Raw genomic sequence first — 749 nt, 5'->3', positions numbered from 1 at the left:
CTAACAAGTTGGGATCAGCAAGGGCAAATGCGGCGCTCATCACCAAGTTGTTTCTGTCCTTGCTAGGACGACCTGATGGTGATATGGACGACTTTCTCAGACATGAGATTCAGCGTGAGCCTCCTTCCTTGTGTGATCGTGGAAATTGAACTGATGTCAGGTACAAAGTCTGCTCTTCTTGGCTGCCTGCCTGGAATGCCTGATCCTGGACGCTCTCCTGCAGCAAAAGAAGCCTCTGTGATCGTACTGGATATGCCAGCCATCATCCATATTGTCAAGCCCCAGCGTGCCACTGTGTTTGAAGAATATACACTTATGCATTTGCTACCCTTCTTAGAGAGCCAGATGACCAACAACACCACAAGAGAGGATGCTGTTTGGGACACATATCAGGATGCAAGTCTCAAATCACAGACTCGTGCCAAGCGGGGTGAAAGTGAAGGAAGGCGAACTAGAGTCTCAGCAAAGATACCTATTCCAAAGGGAGCTAACTAAATAGTTAGTCGTGACTTCAAGAACTTGAACCGTAAGCTCACAGGGCTCACGCATGGGTGTACAACCCAATTTCATCTTTTGAAGTTAATAAATTCCAAAGTTATCGTCTTTGTTAAAGGCACAGTGCAGCTCACAGCCTTCGTTTTGCGTTTTTGTTGCAGCTGAGTGAATTTACAGTTCAAAAATCCTCCTATGGTAGTAAAACAAACCCAAAACTACCCAACGACGACATCTGTGAAGCTCGACAGTTTCTT

The sequence above is a fragment of the Littorina saxatilis genome, linkage group LG15, assembly GCF_037325665.1.
Source record: "Littorina saxatilis isolate snail1 linkage group LG15, US_GU_Lsax_2.0, whole genome shotgun sequence".
Taxonomy (NCBI): domain Eukaryota; kingdom Metazoa; phylum Mollusca; class Gastropoda; order Littorinimorpha; family Littorinidae; genus Littorina; species Littorina saxatilis.
The sequence above is the reverse complement of the archived record's forward strand: the minus strand, read 5'-3'. Positions refer to the sequence as shown.